Here is a 19,553-nt window from a genome sequence, read left to right on the forward strand (position 1 = left end):
TTCAAAATGCTGCAGCCAGACTTTTGACACGAAGCAGAAAGTTTGACTACATTACACCCATTTTGGCATCCCTTCACTGGCTTCCTTTCCCAGTGAGATCAGATTTTAAGGTTCTGCTACTAGTAAAATTGTTCACAGACTGGCACCTCCCTACCTAGCTGACCTAATTAAACCCTACGTACCAGCTCAGGCTCTGTGTTCTCAAGCTACAGGACTACTTAGTGCCTCTAGAGTGAATAAGAAGTCTGTGGGTCACAGAGCTTTCTCTTATCATGCCCCTGTTCTGTGGAATGATCTCCCTGCATCAACAAAACAGATTCTGTGGAGACTTTCAAGTCCAGACTTAAGATGCACTTATTTTCCCTTTCGTATGGCTAGCATACTGGCATAGTATGTTACTGTGCTTTTTATTCTTTTAAATTCATTTTATTAGGAACCAGAGCGTGCCACAGCCTCAACTTTATCTAAATTCTGGGTCTTTTAGTGAAGCTTAGGGCTAGTGGCCGGCGATCACCTTAGTATTTCTTCTGTTTTTCTTGTTGTTTAATGCTGACAAATTATACTGTATTTGTTGTCTTTCTGATGCTTGATTCTCTTTTTTTCTCTCTGTTTCAGGTGCGGCTCCATCCAGTGATGGGTGTGGTGTCTGTTTCTGAAACCCTCCTGTCCTGTGCACTGGCAACATTTCCTGTATGTTCGTTTTGTGAATTGTTCTGTAATTTATGTCTGTAGCATGGCCCATGCAGAGGATCACCCCTTTGAGTCTGGTCTGCTTGAGGTTTCTTCCTCAGGAGGAGTTTTTCCTTACCACTGTCTCCTGTGTTCTTGGTCTGGGGGTTGGTAAGGTTAGGCCTTACTTGTGTGAAGCACCTTGAGGCAACTTTGTTGTGATTTGGTGCTATATAAATGAAAATAAATTGAACATTGAAATAGTGTTTAATGTGTGTGTTTATTTATATGCATGTGCGTGATAGTAACACATCAGACTTTTCTGCCCTGTGCTGGTGCTCTGCTGTCAGTATGATGTTGAGCATCTTGGGTGGTATGGCAAAACTGTATGTCAGCTGAGATTACAGTTGTCATGGTGACACAGAGTTGGAGCTCTGGCTTTAAAAGCCTCTAGTATTGTTTGTTATGTGTTGACGCTTCTGCATTTCTTTCAGTGCCCGGTGTGAATAAAAAGCTTTTAGAGAGTCGTCTTCCTGGAAAAATATGACTAGTCAGTGTAGTTCTGCCTTTTGATCACTAGGGGATGTGATCACAAAGGACTGAAAAGCAAAAATGCACTTGGATCCTTATTGTTGGTGTGTGATTTATAATACAAACTAAAATCATGTTTTGGCAGGATTATCACCAAATAAATAAATAAATGTAACCCCAACTCAGTTAAAATGAATTATATCCATGAAGGGCCTCACAGTATCCCCCCCCCCCAACTTGGTCCTTTCTGTGTGGAGTTTGCATGTAAATTGGAGACTCTAAATTGATTGGTGTGTGTGTGTGTGTGTGTGTGTGTGTGTGTGTGTGTGTGTGTGTGTGTGTGTGTGTGTGTGTGTGTGTGTGTGTGTGTGTGTGTGTGTGTGTGTGTGTGTGTGTGTGTGTGTGTGTGTGGCCCTGTGATACACTGGTACCTGCCTCATGCCCTGTAACTGCTGCGATAGATTCCAGCTCCCCCATCCAGCGTGACCCTTGATTGGGGTAATTTTTTTGATCCTACATTGTCCTTTGACCTCCACATTAGAGATATTACGAGGACTACTTTCTTCCATCTGCGAAATATAGTGAAGATTCGGCACCCCGATCCAATGAATGAATGCAAAATGAGTTGGAGCTACATGTCATATATTAGTGAATGTAAATCCTACATATAATTAAACTGGGTTCATCCAATGAGCTGTTCTTTTCAGTGAGGTGTTTTACAACCCCTGGCAAAAATTATGGAATCACCGACCTCAGAGGATGTTCATTCAGTTGTTTAATTTTGTAGAAAAAAAGCAGATCACAGACATGACACAAAACTAAAGTCATTTCAAATGGCAACTTTCTGGCTTTAAGAAACACTATAAGAAATCAAGAAAAAAAGATTGTGGCAGTCAGTAACGGTTACTTTTTTAGACCAAGCAGAGGAAAAAAATATGGAATCACTCAATTCTGAGGAAAAAATTATGGAATCACCCTGTAAATTTTCATCCCCCAAATTAACACCTGCATCAAATCAGATCTGCTCATTGACATTGACCCTATGCCATGACATTGACCCTATGTGTCTTTTTGCAAGGAATGTTTTTGCAGTTTTTGCTCTATGGCAAGATACATTATCATCTTGAAAAATGATTTCATCATCCCCAAACATCCTTTCAATTGTCCAAAATATCAACATAAACTTGTGCATTTATTGATGATGTAATGACAGCCATCTCTCCAGTGCCTCTACCTGACATGCAGCCCCATATCATCAATGACTGTGGAAATTTACATGTTCTCTTCAGGCAGTCATCTTTATAAATCTCATTGGAAAGGCACCAAACAAAGGTTCCAGCATCATCACCTTGCCCAATGCAGATTTGAGATTCATCACTGATTATGACTTTCATCCAGTCATCCACAGTCCACAATTGCTTTTCCTTAGCCCATTGTAACCTTGTTTTTTTCTGTTTAGGTGTTAATGATGCCTTTCGTTTAGCTTTTCTGTATGTAAATCCCATTTCCTTTAGGCGGTTTCTTACAGTTCGGTCACAGACGTTGACTCCAGTTTCCTCCCATTCGTTCCTCATTTGTTTTGTTGTACATTTTTCGATTTTTGAGACATATTGCTTTAAGTTTTCTGTCTTGACGCTTTGATGTCTTCCTTGGTCTACCAGTATGTTTGCCTTTAACAACCTTCCCATGTTGTTTGTATTTGGTCCAGAGTTTAGACACAGCTGACTGTGAACAACCAACATCTTTTGCAACATTGCGTGATGATTTACTCTCTTTTAAGAGTTTGATAATCCTCTCCTTTGTTTCAATTGACATCTCTCGTGTTGGAGCCATGATTCATGTCAGTCCACTTGGTGCAACAGCTCTCCAAGGTGTGATCACTCCTTTTTAGATGCAGACTAACGAGCAGATCTGATATGATGCAGGTGTTAGTTTTGGGGATGAAAATTTACAGGGTGATTCCATAATTTTTTCCTCAGAATTGAGTGATTCCATATTTTTTTCATCTGCTTGGTCTAAAAAAGTAACCGTTACTGACTGCCACAATCTTTTTTTCTTGATTTCTTATAGTGTTTCTTAAAGCCAGAAAGTTGCCATTTGAAATGACTTTAGTTTTGTGTCATGTCTGTGATCTGCTTTTTTTCTACAAAATTAAACAACTGAATGAACATCCTCCGAGGCCGGTGATTCCATAATTTTTGCCAGGGGTTGTACATCAGCAAAACAAAGTTGTTTTTTGTGTTCATCTGGTGCATCAAAGTTCACCAAATTTTAGTAATTTTATCCTCATTATATGCCCTTTATAATTTGGAGATTTACAGGATACTAGTGCATTGCCGGTGGGGATCCACTGGCTCTAGATTGGATAATGTTTATAAAATAGGTAGCTGACATTTTGCAAGGGTGCTAATAAATTCTGCCAAGTTTCTACAGTGATTTTAACTGAAAGTGCAGAAAATTAAAATGAGAATGTTTTGTGAATAATTGTATTTATTATCTGGCACATTTAGTTTTTCATGTTTTACAACTGGCAAATTTCCTTTGTTCAGAGCTTGTCTGGTAACCAGGGACTGATTAATAATGATGTCAACATCCATTGTTCACAGTTGTTACGTAATATCCATAATTCATTCAAAAATATTAGTCCTATCAACTTTACGTTTTCATGGTGTTCATCCTTGATCTAAAATACATAAACATACCAAATGGCAAATGTCAGCTCTCCCCAGTTTCTGCATGATCAAAGTTGCACACAAAAACACAAAGGCCACTTTTAATATATAGACGATTTACCGCCCCCTGCTGGAATGGCGTGTGAGGACAGAATTTAATTATCACCTTCCATTATTCACTGTTGTTAGCTAATATCACTAATTTCTCCAAAAAATATTAGTCCTATCAACTTTCCATTTTCATGGTGTTCATCCTTGACCCAAAATACATAAACATACCAAACTGCAAATGTCAGCTCTCCCCAGTTTGTCTGTGATCAAATTTACACACACGTACACACAGGCCCCTTGGCTTTTAATGCATAGAGTAGCGTTTATTTTTTATACACACACACACACACACACACGTGTGTGTGTGTGTGTGTATGTGTACAGGGTACATGCATATGCTTTTCCGAAACCTAGGAACAAAAAGGCACTGACTCTGCAGGTACACTATTAAATCCAGCCACATGTTCTCCAATTGATCCCAAATTATTTGAGTTTGTCATTCAGAAGCTTTTGAAAGTAATTCCGCGCGCGTGTGTGTGTGTGTGTGTGTGTGTGTGTGTGTGTGTGTGTGTGTGTGTGTGTGTGTGTGTGTGTGTGTGTGTGTGTGTGTGTGTGTGTGTGTGTGTGAGATGGTGATGAAGAACAAACCTTCCAGGTTCTTCACTGCAGTCTGGGTTTATTATCTCTTTGTCTTTGCTGCCATCTGTTGGTCAAAACACAAACTTTGATGGCAAACGGCTGATTTTACACGTGTAAAGATGAATGCCGGCGCTGTGCCGCCTCCTCACACAAAAAGTATTTGCTCTTTAATCTCTTTATTCCTTTTTCTTTCTTGTTTTTGTTTTTGTTTTCAAGGCGTGCACAAAACGTTATTTCCTCTTCTTGTGTTTTTCCATACTTATCCAAAAACCTAAAATGTCTCTTTTAAATATATCAAAAATGTCTTCTGTTGAAATGTGTGACATGCTTACGGGTTTGATGTTGGAGACCGGTTCTAATCGGATTGCGTGCTACTCGCGAAGGCCCCGATAACTTGATATTATTCATGATTGTCCACTTCCACCCACTTTTACACAAGACTCCACCAATTATATCCAATTATTCACTTTTTTGGATCACAATTTATCTCAATGTCACAAACTTTTAAAATACATTTAAAACTTTCCCGATTGCTCACAATCTTCTGCTATTTCCACCAGTTATGCCCAATTTCATGCTCCGATTGGGTATCCAATTTTAAATTTTTTCGAAATCGCAGACAATTGGATATCAAAAAGCAGTAATGGGAGACAGGTTTAAAAGATCCAAGATTTCATATGTACACAAAAGGCTTATTTCTCTCAAATACTATTAACAAATTAAATATGTTTTGATAACAACTTCACCTTTGTAACTGAAGATAATCCATCCACCTAACAGGTGTGGCATGGAAAGATGCTGATTAAACAGCATGATTACTGCACAAATGTGCCTCAGACAAGTCACCAGAAGGCTGATCTAAAATGGACAGCTGCTATATTTTTTAAGACCTTTATTAGGCACTCAGCTCCAGCTTGGTTTCACATGGAACTGCAGGAAGGGGCACCCCCCCCCCCCCCCAAAAAAAAAGAAACAGCCAGTATCTGGTGTAACCACATTTGTCCCACTCATTTGCAGTGCGACACCTCTCCTTTCCATCCAGTTGATCAGGTTATTGATCGTGCCCTTTGGAATGTTGGCTCTTTCATTTTCAATGGCTGTGCACAATTGGTGGATATTGACACGAGCTGGAACACGTTGTGCACAACGATCCAAAGCATCCTAAACTTGCTCAATTGGTGACATGCCTGGTGAGTATGCAGCCCGTGAGACAACACAAGACAACAGTGCTAACCACTAAGCCACCATGCTGCCAAATTTGGACAATAGGTTCAGATAATCCGAGAATAGAGTGGTATGGTAGCCAGTTAGTTAACAGTCTCACAGGCACAGTTTTGCATCTATCATCATAAAATTTGGGCATACGATTCAGATCATCCTAGAATAGAGTGAGTTCATTTTTTAAGGTCATAGCTCAAGTTTCAAGGTCAAGATCATGCAAAAAGTGAAAATCACATAATCAGCCATTATTTCACCATAGAAACTTTCACTTTGGCTCCCGCTGTTTCTCTTAGGGAGATGCTTTCTGATTGACTTTGGCCTTTGAACGTGACTTTCAAAAGTTCAATCAAGGTCAAGTTGCCCTGAAAAATTACACTATGTAACACAATTTTTGTTCCTGGCTTCTAAGTGTTATATTTCAACTGCTTATGTCTAAAATCTATGGAAAAATGACTACATTCAGCACAAACTTTGATTTTATTTTATTTTTTAACGTTCTAGAAAGTTCTAAAAGTTTCTAGAAATTTCTTGATAATTCTGGAAACTTCTAGAAAATTCTGGACAGTTCTAGCAGTTAAAGAATATTCTAGAAGACTACTCAGTAGTAGTGAAGGCGAATCCAGAATATTCTTGAAAACAGACAAATTTCAAAATATCAGTGTCCTGATCACAGAAGCAAAGTTTCTGTGGAATAACAGCTATTTTCTGTTTATTTAAGGCATAACAGGAAAACACACTGTGTACCCAGGAACAAAACAAAAATAAAAATTTGTTACATAGTGTTATTATTCTGTATTTAAATCTGATGTGGAAGTAGTTTATCAAGTCCTACAATACAGTGACTAAAACAGGCTTTTTAAAACAGGCTTTCCAAAGCTTTTAGACGGTTGGCGCACAACCTTTTTATTTTGTATTGTGATATTTTATCATGTAAAGTGCTTTGTGACCTTTGTCTGTCTAAAGCACCATATAAATAAAGTTTACTTACTTACTTACTTACTTACTTACAAGGATCACTGGAAATCTGATTCTTCTGCCCTTTTCTTCAGTCTTGTCAACATGCTGCAAAACGTGAAAGGCAGAGACAGTATGCCCATAAAAAGGGGCATGTGTGACATGCAACATGGTGGCCTCCATTGGCATCCTCCCATGTACAGTGGGAAAAATAAGTATTTGACCCCCTGTTATTTTATTGCATAAAATAAGTATTTGACCCCCTGTTATTTTATTGCATAAAATAAGTATTTGACCCCCTAGAAAAACAGAGCTTAACAATTGGTACAGAAACATTTGTCTGCCATTACAGAAGTCAGATGTTTCCTGTAGTTCTTGACCAAGTTTTCACACACTGCAGTAGGGATTTTGGTCCACTCCTCCATACAGATCGTCTCCAAATCTTTCAGGTTTGGAGTTTCAGCTCCCTCCAAAGATTTTCTATTGAGTTCAGGTCTGGAGACTGGCCAGGCCACTCCAGGACGTTGAAATGCTTCTTACGGAGCCCCTCCTTAGTTGCCCTGGCTGTGTGTTTGGGGTCACTGTCATGCTGGAGGACCCAGCCATGACCCATCTTCAGTGCTCTTACTGAGGGAAGGAGGTTGTTTGCCAAAATCTCACAATCCATGACCCCATCCATCCTCCCTTCAATACGGGCACCCCCAGAGTCCACCCCCATGCTTCATGGTTGGGATGGTTCTTGGGGTTGTTCTCATCCTCTAAACATGGTAAGTGAAGTTGATTCCAAAAAGCTCTATTCTGGTCTCATCTGACCACATGACCTTCTCCCATGCCTCCTCTGGATCATCCAGATGGTCACTGGTGAACTTCAAACGGGCCTGGACATGTGCTGGCTTGAGCAGGGGGACCTTGCTGCCCTGCAGGATTTTAAACCATGACAGCATCATGTGTTACTAATGTAATCTTTGTGACTGTGGTCCCAGCTCTCTTCAGGTCATTGACCAGGTCCTCCTGTGTAGTTCTGAGCTTTCTCAGAATTATCCTTACCCCACAAAGTGAAATCTTGCATGGAATCCCAGACCGAGGGAGACTGACAGTCATCTTGTGTTTCTTCCACTTTCTAATAAATAATCATAACAGTTGTTGTCTTCTACCAAGCTGCTTGCCTGTTGTCCTGTAGTCCATCCCAGCCTTGTGCAGGTCTACAGTTTTGTCCCTGGTGTCCTTAGACAGCTCTTTGGTCTTGGCTATGGTGGACAGGTTGGAGTGTGATTGATTGATTGAGTGTGTGAACAGGTGTCTTTTATACAGACAAGTTCAAACAGGTGCAGTTAATACAGGTAAAGAGTGCAGAATAAGAGGGCTTCTTAAAGAAAAATTAACAGGTCTGTGAGAGCCAGAATCCTTGCTGGTTGGTAGGGGGTCAAATACTTATTTTATGTAATAAAATGCAAATTAATTATTTAAAAATCATACAATGTGATTTTCTGGATTTTTTTTATTTTTTATTATTAGATTCTGTCTCTCACAGTTGAAGTGTACCTACGATAAAAATTACAGACCTCTCCATTCTTTGTAGGTGAGAAAACCTGCAAAACTGACAGGGGGTCAAATACTTATTTTCCCCACTGTAGATATGAAGGACTCATTCTGAGTTTATGAAGTCACATCAGTTCATTATTGCAGGTAATTTACACACCAATGCACAGATGGTAATGAATGCTAGATTTCATTTTGCTAATAAACACTCCTAAACACTACACAGTCTAGCCCAATTGATGGCCATTAGCAATAAAACTATAATTCCTGTTGACTTCTCTGTTTTTTCTCGCTCATGGTCACCACGCCGGATCCAGTGTAGTTCCGTACGTTGATTTGGCACAGGGTTTATTTGGATGCTCTTCCTGATGCAACTCCAGATGTACAAGGAAAATGGGGAACATGTGGCCTTCTTGTTGTGGTGCACATGCATGCACCACTTGCACCACAATTTCGGAGATACTCGTATGTCATGCATTTACAGTATAATGCCAACATATGTTTATGTTGTGACTAATAAATCATGATTTTAAAAGTGAGTATAACACATCACATATGAACATTTCATTATCACGCTCTGGTTGTATTTACACATACAGAGTGTTCAGAATAATAGTAGTGCTATGTGACTAAAAAGATTTATCCAGCTTTTGAGTATATTTCTTATTGTTACATGGGAAACAAGGTACCAGTAGATTCAGTAGATTTTCACAAATCCAACAAGATCAAGCATTCATGATATGCACACTGTTAAGGCTATGAAATTGTAGCATAGCATCTGCTGTTGGCGCTACAAACCCAAACTATTATGTTCAAACTGCTTTTTTAGCGATCCTGTGAATCACTAAACTAGTATTTAGTTGTATAACCACAGTTTTTCATGATTTCTTCACATCTGCGAGGCATGGAGTCAACCAACTTTCAGCTGTTATTCCACTCCAAGATTCTTTAACAACATTCCACAATTCATTCACATTTCTTGGTTTTGCTTCAGAAACAGCTTTTTTGATGTCACCCCACAAGTTCTCAATTGGATTTAGGTCCAGGGATTGGGCAGGCCACTCCAAAACATTAATTTTGTTGGTTTGGAACCAAGATTTTGCTTGTTTACTAGTGTGCTTGGGGTCATTGTCTTATTGAAACACCCATTTCAAGGGCATTTCCTCTTCAGCATAAGGCAACATGACCTCTTCAAGTATTTTGACATATCCAAACTGATCCATGATACCTGGTATGCGATATATAGGCCCAACACCATAGTAGGAGAAACATGCCCATATCATGATGCTTGCACCACCATGCTTCACTGTCTTCACTGTGAACTGTGGTTTGAATTCGTTTGGGGGTCATCTCACAAACTGTCTGCGGCCCTTGCACCCAAAAAGAACAATTTTACTCTCATCAGTTCACAAAATATTCCTCCATTTCTCTTTAGGCCAGTTGATGTGTTCTTTGGCAAATTGTAACCTCTTCTGCACATGTCTTTTATTTAACAGAGGGACTTTGTGGGGGATTCTTGCAAATAAATTAGCTTCAAACAGGCGTCATCATCCTGGAGCTGATCAATGGGTGAGCCTTTGCCATTCTGGTTATTCTTCTATCCATTTTGATGGTTGTTTTCCGTTTTCTTCCACACGTCTCTGTTTTGTTTTGGGTTTTTTTTGTTGTTTTTTTTGTCCATTTTAAAGCATTGGAGATCATTGTAGATGAACAGCCTATAATTTTTTGCACCTGCGTATAGGTTTTCCTCTCTCCAACTTTTTAATCAAACTACGCTGTTCTTCTGAACAATATCTGGAACGTCCCATTTTCCTCAGGCTTTCACAGAGAAAAGCATGTTCAACAGGTGCTGGCTTCATCCTTAAATAGGGGACACCTGATTCACACCTGTTTGTTCCACAAAATTGACAAACTCACTGACTGAATGCCACACTACTATTATTGTGAACACCCCCTTTTCTACTTTTTTTACTAATAGCCCAATTTCATAGCCTTAAGAGTGTGCATATCATGAATGCTTGGTCTTGTTGGATTTGTGAGAATCTACTGACTCTACTGGTACCTTGTTTCCCATGTAACAATAAGAAATATACTCAAAACCTGGATTAATGTTTTTAGTCACATAGCACTGCTGTTATTCTGAACACTACTGTACTCTGTTGCATGGCAACAACACATTTACATTTTCAGATTTTAGACAGTGACAACCGCTTATCATGTGTAATATTGTGTAATATTTATCAGAGCTATTTCATTGTATATACTAAGCAAACAAACATTCAGTAGAACAAGCCATTCTTTTAAATGTAATTATTAATGTATTTAGTTTTGTCTTACTGTGCCAATGGCAGGTGGTCTGAAAGATAACAATAATCAAAGACCAGCCAGTGATGGAGTGAGTCAGCCTACATATTAAATACACAATATCTGAATTATGTCATTGACAGGTCAAGTAATAGTGATAACAATAGGCCTATAATGTACCCATCCTAGTTATGATTATTGGTGGAGGCGGTGGTAGAAGAATAAGCAGTTGTTGTGTTTGGGATTTTGTCTTCAGCTCTTCCATGACATGATGACATGACATTTTTTTTTTTTTTTTTTTTAGGGCATAAAATGTACTTGTTTATATCTCCAGATTAGGCTGTACATAATCATTAAAAGGACAAGATTGCACACACAGTGTAATACTCGATATTGGACACAGGATGGCAGCAGAGATTTACACTTATGACAGTCAACCTCTTCGAGACTTCAATCAATCAAGGTTTGTTTGAAGTGTCGCTTCATTTGGATGATTATACTTTTTCTAATCTTGATATACAAATTTTATATGTTCTCATAAGATTAATAACCCTGCATGGCCCTGATTTAAATTCCCACAATCTGTTCCTCATTTTGCTGTAATGATACAGCACACAGTAGGCCTACAGAAGAATATGGATATCTTGAAGTCTGTTACCATTGGTTTAATTTGTTTAATTTGGCGTATATTGCATTGATTTCGCCAACAACACTGAAGCTTTTTGCGTTTTCCTGATTATTTATGCCCATTAAATGTTGCCTCATGACCTGCAACGTCTAGCATATGTTGATGTGAAAACGTTTGTGCACCCTTGAGCTTTTACGTTTCAATTTTTATGACAAAAGTTTTTTTAATATTAGAATTTCTAAAATTAAGCCATTTAAAATAACAGTGAAAAGTAATTTCTATATCATGAAGAGATAATATGAATATGAATATAATATGAAGAGATAAAAATCTAAAGCCACAGTGGTGGTGTAAATAAGTAAGTCTTGGACTGCATTTAGCTTAGTTTTGAAGACATAATTAGTGTTTTGGAAATGTTTATGTATCCATCCCCTAACTTGTCTGAAGAAGACTGGATGTAAAAGTGATTGTTTACATGTGTTATCCTAAAGGGTGCACTTACTTATTCACAACACCATTTTGCTTTTAGATTTTATTTATTTTAATTCATGACGTTGACATTGCGTTTTGCTAAGGCATCATTCTGGATATTTTAATATAAAAACCCTAATTTGTTTGATTGTTTTTGATGAACAAAAAAGTTCAAAAGTGTGATGTGCAACAGGTAAGAGTGGGATTGCATTGAGCCTTAATGCTAGGCTCTGCACCCTTTCTTGTTTGTGATGGTGATGGACAGGTTGACGGCTGAAACCAGACAGGAGTCCATGTGGACTATCATGTTTGCAGATGAAATTGTGATCTGAAGTGAGAGAATGAGCCAGATGAGATGAGCCTAGAATGTTGGAGCTAAACTCTAGAGAGAAGAGGAATGAAGGGCAGCAGGATCAAGATAGAGTCCATGTTCATCCGTGAGAGGAAATATGGTGAAATCTTGGCGTCACAAGGAGTAGACGTGGTGAAGGTAGATGAGTTTAAATACTAGGGGTCAACTATTCAAATGGAGAATGTGGTAGGGACTGCGGGCAGGGTGGAGTGGGTGGAGAGCATGAGTGATTTGTGATGGAAGGATATTTGCAAGAGTGAAAGGAAATGTTTACAAGGTGGCAGTGAGACCAGCTTCACTATATGGCACTAAAAAATAAAAATAGATGTTGGTATTTTCCTTGAGAGTAATGAAGACAGACAACAATATTAATGACAATATCAGAGGTACAGTCCAAGTACAATCCTTTGGAGATGAAGTGAGATGTTTGTGTATGCAAGAGAAGCAAGGTAGGGAGAAGAATGCTGAGGATGGAACCAGGCAGGAGAGGAAGACCAACAAAGACGTTTATGGATGTAGTTAAGGAGGACATGCAGGTGACTGATGTGAAAGAAGATATAGAGAACCAGGTAAGAGGTCAATGCATGATCTTTGGTGGTGACAACTAACAGCAGCAGTTGAATGAAGAAGTAGCATATGAGTAATTCTATGGTAATGGAATTACAATCAGAGCACATTTTTAACGCTACGCTAAAATAAAACCACGTTTTGCTTTCATTGTAATTCCATGAAACTGAAAAGGAACCTCTTTTTTTAAGTTTTTGCTGCCTTTCCTGGATGCCACCATGTTCAGATCATTTTGGTTCACCATTAAAGTCAACTTGCTGTAAATAAAATTGGTTTTGTGAGAGAGAATCTGTCATAGTGAATAATTCACATGCACTGATTTTGGTTATAATGCACATTATCGGGGATGTCAGACAAGGAAGGTAGGAGACAAATGCAGGACTCACTCACATAGCTCTGGTTCAAGGAGGCGTTTACTGAGAGGCTTAGCTGGGTACGGTACACAGTAAGGCAATCCAAGAAAAGCAAACAGATCCAAAACATCAGGCAGAGGCGTGGTCAAAAATACAGGCAGGCGGTCAAAACACAAGGTGGAAGCAGGACTAAGACAGAGCGAGGTACAGAGCTTGAAGCAATGGCACAGGGCATAACGATCAGGCAAAACCTGGTGCAACCAGTGGTGATTAAATACTCCCAGAGAAAAGTGTAGAAAGACCCAGAACAAGGCGTGACCCAATCACAGAGAACCGCCCCCCACCAAGCTCAGAGAAGGCAGCCAAGAGACATACAGACCCGAAAAGCCCAAGCAAAGCGCACCCAACCAAAAAGGCAACAAAATCCAAAACCAAAACTCCAGCATACAATAGAGGATCAACATAATACATGACAGGACCCCCCCTCAACAGCCGGCCCCTGACGGCCCGGGGGACCCAGGATGCAGAGCGTGGAAGTCCGCGATCAGTCCAGGATCCAAAACGAAATGCGAGGGAATCCATGAGTGCTCCTCAGGCCCGTAACCCTCCCAGTCCACCAAGTACTGCACCCCCCTCCCACGTCGCCGAGACCCCACGAGGCGCCTCACAGTAAAAGCCGGCCCCCCGGCCACAAACCGGGCGGAGGCGGGGGAACGGACGGAGGGCACAGGACACTGGACTGAGCAGGCTTGACCTGGCTGATGTGGAAGGTGGGATGAATCTTCATAGACCGGGGCAGACGCAGACGTACCGAGACTGGATTAACCACCCTTGTGATAGGGAACGGCCCCACAAACCTGGGAGCAAGTTTCCTCGGCAGACCTCGGAGGGACAGATGCTGGGTGGAGAGCCAAACCCGTTGTCCTGGGGAGTAGCTCGGTTCCTGGGTCCTCCTCCTGTCGGCCGCTTCTTTGTAGATCGCTGAAGATCGTAGTAATGTTCGTCGGACCCGCTCCCAGGTAAGGCGACAACGGCGGATTAAGGAGAGGGACGATGGCACCCGGGAGGTTAAGTCTGTAGAAGAGAGCAAAGAAGGTTGATACCCATGTGATACGTGGATTGGAGAGTAGCCGGAAGAGGCAGATGGCAAACAGTTGTGTGCGAGCTCTATCCATACTAACTGAGATGACCAGGAAGCCGGGTGCTGTGAGGCGAGAATGCGTAGACCCTTCTCCAACTCCTGATTGACCCTCTCTGCCTGCCCATTAGCCTGAGGGTGATATCCGGAGGTGAGGCTGGAGGTGACTCCCAGGAGTCGACAAAACTCCCCCCAAAAGTGTGAGACAAACTGGGGCCCATGATCGGACACTATGTCCTGTAGGAAACCGTGTAATCTGAACACGTGGTGCAACAGGGCCTCTGCGGTTTCTTTGGCTGAAGGAAGCTTCGGTAGCGGTATGAAATGGGCCATTTTGGACAGCCATCTACTACTGTAAGAATTACAGTATGCCCCTTGGACGGAGGCAATCTGGTAACAAAATCCACTGAGATGTGTGACCATGGTCGGGTGGGGACAGGTAACGGATGGAGCTTGCCGGTTGGTGATCGGTTGGTAGGTTTGTGCATAGCGCAGGTAGTACATGCCCCAACATATGCCGTGACATCGGAGAGTAAACGAGGCCACCAAAATCTTTCCTGGATGATTGTGGCAGTCTTCCCTATTCCCGGATGGCAAGCAAAACGGCTGCTATGAGCCCAACAAATCACCTCCCCCCTGAGAGCCTCTGGTACATACAGCCTTCCCGGAGGGCAGTCCTGAGGTACAGGAACACTGCGCGTTGCGGACCGGACTTTGGTCTCAATGTCCCAGGTGAGAACGGAAAGGAAGCAGGATGCGGGCAAGATGGACCCTGGTTCCGCCGATTCATCCAATGGTTCTCCCCGACGAGAGAGAGCATCGAGTTTACCGTTCTTTCTTCCAGGCCGGTATGATAAAACGAAGTTAAAACGACTAAAGAAAATAGACCATCTAGCCTGTCTGGAAATGAGCCGTTTCGCTGAGCGCAGATATTCTAGATTCTTATGATCGGTCCACACCAAAAACGGTAATTGTGCCCCTTCCAACCAGTGGCACCACTCCTCCAAGGCCACTTTTACCGCCAACAGTTCGCGGTCACCGATGTGATAATTGCGCTCTGCCGGAGTCAGTTTACGGGACAAAAATGCACAGGGATGTAATTTCTGATCAGAGGAATGAACCTGAGACAAGACGGCACCGACCCCTATGTCGGAGGCGTCTACTTCGACCATGAACTGTAGGGCGGGGTCAGAGAGGAGCAGCACAGGGGCTGTAGTAAAGCGTTTCTTTAGGACCTGAAATGCTTCCTCACAATCCGGCGTCCAGAAAAAGGGCCGGAGTACTGAGGTGACATTGTGCAGAGGGGCAGCTACCAAACTGAAATTTTGAATGAACTTTCTGTAAAAGTTTGCAAAACCAAGAAACCTCTGGACCTCTTTACGATCCTTAGGTGTTGGCCAATCACGCACTGCGGCTACCTTAGCTGGGTCCATCCGGATAGACCCAGGTGTAATTATGAATCCCAGAAATGTAACAGAGGACCTGTGAAATTCGCATTTTTCTGCTTTTACATATAACTGATTGCGCAACAGGGTCTCAAGCACTGTACGCACATGACGAGAGTGTGTTTCAGCATCCGGGGAGAAAATCAGAATATCATCAAGATACACAAACACAAATTTGCTCAGAAAATCTCGTAACACGTCATTAATCAGGTTTTGAAATACTGCGGGTGCATTGGTTAAGCCAAAGGGCATGACTAAGTATTCATAATGGCCAATGGGGGTGTTGAAGGCGGTCTTCCATTCATCTCCCTGTCTGATTCGCACTAAATGATAGGCATTGCGGAGCTTGGTGAAGATTGTGGCGCCCTCTAGTAGTTTGAACGCGGAAGCTATTAGGGGCAGAGGATAACGGTTCTTTACAGTGACATCGTTAAGCCCGCGATAGTCAATACAGGGACGGAGTGACTTATCCTTCTTTTCTACAAAGAAAAACCCCGCCCCTGCGGGAGATGACGATGGGCGAATCAAACCGGCCTCCAAGGATTCCTGGATGTATTCGTTCATGGCGATGCATTCAGGACCGGTCAGAGAAAAAAGTTTTCCCCATGGGGGACTCGTGCCCGGAAGTAGCTCAATGGCACAGTCATAAACACGATGTGGTGGCAGTGATTTAGCCTTGACCTTGCTAAACACTTCGGCTAAATCGTGGTACTCAGTAGGCACACCTGCCAAATCAGGATTAAGAGGATTGGCGTCCCTCACGGACATCGCAAAACAGCGCCCAGTACAGGCGGAGCCCCAGGAATTGATTCGTCCGTCGGACCAGTTTACAAGCGGACAGTATATTTTTAACCAGGGATGCCCCAAAATGGCGGAGTGGGTCATTTTATCGAATACATGAAAGCTTATCGTTTCGGTATGGGTACCGGCTATGATCAATTGAACGGACTGAGCGCGGTGGGTGATGTGACCCAGTACATGACCGTCCACGGCGTGTATAACCAGCGGCCGTGTGAGACGGTAAAGCTTGAGGTGTAAGGACCTGGCGAGAGAGGATTGCACTAAATTTGCGTCAGAACCCGAGTCAATAAATATCGGAACTGAACATGACGAATGCTTGGAAATTAATCTGGCCGTGATCACGTTTTGGGGAGTGACAGAAGAAATAGAATATTGACTCACCCGGCGTACCGTTGTGTCCGCATGGGGGCACCCCTGGCTTGGCACTCAGTGACCACATGACCCGCCTGACCACAATAGAAACACAGACGCTGCTGCTCCTCGGTGGTCAACCGGGTACGTCCCAGCTGCATCGGCTCTTCAGCGGCTGCATGGGACAAGCTGGAAGTGGAAGCCGAGGACCCGATGTGATGAGAGGATTCCGAGAACTGGGACGAGGCGCGCACGTCCAGTTGGGGCCGATCCGCCAGCCGGCGATCAGTGCGGATGGCTAACGCGATTAGCTCGTCCAGTTTTTCCGGGAGGTTGACGGCAATCAGCTGATCCTGGATCTGCGTTGACAGGCCTTGGAAGAACACGTCATGGAAATCAATGGCGTAGTTGGCGACTCTTCTGTTTCCCTGCCGGAGACGCATCAGGGAACGGGCTGCCTCACGGCCTGGTGACGTATGCTGGAAAACCTGGCGGAGAGCGGTCTGGAATGCCTGAAGCGTTCCACACGCTGGAGACTGCCTGCTTCACTCTGCCGAGGCCCACGCCGCGGCCCGGCCGGTGAGGTGAGTAATGATGAAGGCGATCTTCGCCCTGTCGGACGGAAACATTGCTGACATTAACTCAAAGTGCAGGTCGCATTGCGTTAGGAAAGGTTTGACGTCTCCGGATTCTCCGGAGAAATGCTCAGGTTGAGACAGCACATATTTGTGCTTTTAATTGCAGTGGCAAGTGCAGAATGAAGCTCTATAAAATGATCAAGGTTGGGTAGGATTACCTTGAAATGTAATCCAAAAGTAATCAGATTACAAGTAATCCAAATGTATGTACATACATACATACATACATACATGTAATCCACATGTATTCTTTCAAAGTAATCCTACCCAACCTTGATAAATGATACATCAGTGATGCCACAGTTTTGATTTCATGAATGCTGTAAAAATTTGCCAGAAGAGTTTCAAACTCAGCTGCACATTAAACATAATGGAAAAACTCAATAAGCAACAGAAGCAGTTTAAATATGTTGCTTAATAAATTTCAGTTTTTGAACTTTTTTCATCTGTATGAAAAACTTTTATGACTTAATCAAAATGTTTAGTATAACTGGTGAAACCCATTATTGCACTTCTCTTTGTATTTTCTCCTAATAAAAGAAAGATATATGCATTAGATGAAAGTCTATAAACCCAACAAGGCTGTTTAACTTAAGTGTCAGTAATTTTAATTTTCATTTTAATGGTGAGCCAGAATGAACTCAATGGTACTCAACATAAAGTGGTTTTAAATTCTTCTTTTTGTATGGTTTGGGGGTTTGGCATTATATTATGTATTATGTACAGTGCATTTGGAAAGTATTCACAGCGCTTCACTTTTTCCACATTTTGTTATGTTTCAGCCTTAGATGAAAGATGATAGATGAAATAACAATGTGAAAAAATGTTTTTTTTTTCAGATTTTTGCAAATTTATTAAAAATAAAAAACTAAGAAATCACTAAAAAAAAAACTAAGAAATCACATGTACATAAGCAGGGTCGGACTGGGAACAAATTTTGGCCCTGGCATTTTTCCTCTGGACCAGCCCACTATTGGCCCGACGAATCCACCCCCAAACACGCACACCCACCCGTCCATACCGAAGCCCCAATGAACAAATACTATACACCTAAACACCATGAACACACACCTAAACACACACTTTCACTGTCATTTCACCTTGATCATAGTACAAAACGTGGACCCGGCGCCACGAGGGGGCGTCCTGATAACATTAAAGGCAATTACATATTTTGACGAAATTACAAGTTTAACTGACTATATATATATAAAACATCATGAGGTTTATGTCACAGAAATCCTACTTTACAATCACACTGCAGTCATTGTTAAATTATTTCCTTTTGCATTTATAATAAACACTTGTATTTATTTAGTGTTTGTTTTTCTGGTTGAAATAAGATATAAATAATCTACCAGACTTCAAAAAATATACAAGTTTCCATGTTATTTTATTTGTCTAAAAATAAATGTCTGAGGTTCCTTATGTTAAACAAGAAATTATCTAATCTGAAATAACATGTGGTTTTAAAAGAACCATTTATTGATTTATTTACCTATTTTAATTACAAGTGTTCTAAACTTTTTTAACAGTAATCAGAAATTTTGAGGTAACAACAACAAAAAAACATTTCCAATGATTTTTTTTTTTTTCAGAAAACTGCTCTATAAATGAGCAGTCCTGTCACACGTTAATGTTTTGTACAGATCAGTGGTTTCTGCACCAATCGGATTGGTCCAATCCATTTTGTAGAGATCAGTGGTTTCTGCCACGAGTCTTCCATGTTTTGGCTCGACGCGTCGTTCCTATTGGACAATGCGAAGGTACGTCACAGCTCAGAGTGTCGAAAGTTGGCGCATCTCATCTCGACAGAACACCGGCTCTATGTGGAATGCAGGAGATCACTTGACCGAGCGTCTATACGTTCAAATAATTAAAAAAAATACTGTCATCACTCTTCACTTTTAGTCAGTCTCTTACAACGGTGCAGCATAAATACACGAGCTTTCCAGGAGCGCACATCTCCTCCGGTGCGCACTATTTTTTTTGGCGGGGGGGGGGGGGCTACCCCACCCCCTGTGATAAACTCATCGCCCCCTTAATTTTTTTTTTTTTCTGGTGCCGGGTCTGACAAAACGGAAGCAAATGCACACAAGCGGAAAAAAGTTTTTGTGTTTCCAAAGTGTGTGTGTGTGTGTGTGTGTGTGTGTGTGTGTGTGTGTGTGTGTGTGTGTGTGTGTGTGTGTGTGTGTGTGTGTGTGTGTGTGTGTGTGTGTGTGTGCGTGT

At 41.7% G+C, this 19,553-nt stretch overlaps 1 long non-coding RNA gene across 1 annotated transcript in view; it reads left to right on the top strand.

The window, feature by feature from the left end:
- The window catches only part of LOC117511673, a 21,627-nt gene extending 16,531 nt beyond the window's left edge, over window positions 1-5,096 (top strand). Inside the window, exon 3 of the long non-coding RNA XR_004561034.1 lies at window positions 5,002-5,096. This is a non-coding gene — a long non-coding RNA (uncharacterized LOC117511673). The remainder of the gene's footprint in view (window positions 1-5,001) is intronic.
- The last annotated feature ends 14,457 nt before the right edge of the window (window positions 5,097-19,553 follow it).

The sequence above is a fragment of the Thalassophryne amazonica genome, chromosome 6 (genome assembly GCF_902500255.1).
Source record: "Thalassophryne amazonica chromosome 6, fThaAma1.1, whole genome shotgun sequence".
Lineage (NCBI taxonomy): Eukaryota > Metazoa > Chordata > Actinopteri > Batrachoidiformes > Batrachoididae > Thalassophryne > Thalassophryne amazonica.